Source organism: Vicia villosa, linkage group LG3 (assembly GCF_029867415.1).
Source record: "Vicia villosa cultivar HV-30 ecotype Madison, WI linkage group LG3, Vvil1.0, whole genome shotgun sequence".
In the NCBI taxonomy this organism is placed as follows: domain Eukaryota; kingdom Viridiplantae; phylum Streptophyta; class Magnoliopsida; order Fabales; family Fabaceae; genus Vicia; species Vicia villosa.
Window position 1 is genome coordinate 64,973,564 of NC_081182.1, and position 1,043 is coordinate 64,974,606.

Here is a 1,043-nt window from a genome sequence, read left to right on the forward strand (position 1 = left end):
GTTTGCTTAGCTCATTTGCTTTACTTTTCAATTGATTCGGAATGCTTTACCTGTGTTTTTGAAATACCTTTGCAAATAGAATTTGTAATGATCCTTGTGCGGATATATACAAATGCTTGTTTATCTTTCGAAAGATGTTTTGAAAAGAACGTTAATTTTGTAATGATCCGTGTTTGGATGTATACAAAATATTGTCTTTTGGAAAATTTGTTTTGAAAAACAACAGTGTATGAGAATTTTGTTTGTTTTGATTTTTGAGCAAGCAAACTAGGAGGTCTACCCTGAGTTAGGAGGTCTTTATCCTTGTTCCCTTTAAAAATCTATCCATTCGTCGGATATAAACAAAAAGTTCGATTTTGTACTTGAAACAGTAGAAATGTAACTTTGATTTTGAAAAGAGTGAAAAGGGGTTACCCTAGGAGGTGCAAATGTGATTGTGATTGAATTCAGGTATTTATCTTTGAAGTTAGTGATCTGACGGTTCAGTTTTATCTTTGACATACACGCAGTTTATATGGGTGCTGGAAATTAAAATGCGGAAATGTAAAGTGCAGAAAGTAAATCTACGCTATTACATCGATTGTGCGGGAAATGTAAACTAGCCTATTTACATGAATTTGACATCCTATACATTTATCTAGGAATTTTAAATTGCAAGAAATAAAAGGCATATTTTTGTATTTTTGTGATTTATTTTAAATATAATTAATGCATTATTAATTAATTTAAAATAAAGAAAAGATGGAAATATGATTAAACCTAGCAAATAAGTTTAAAAATATGTACAAAATGTTTGTTAATTGATTTTAGAACAAAACTAATTTTTTTGGAATTTTTGAAATTTGTTTTTGGATTTTTTAAGTTAATTAAAACATAATTATGCAAATAATTACACAAATAATTAAAACTTGATGATAAAATTATCCTAAATATGTACAAAATTAGTTTATGATATATAAACAATATTTAACACAAAGAACAATTTTTTTTATGATTTTTTGATTGGCTAGAATAATTAATAAGCAAATATATAAATACATACT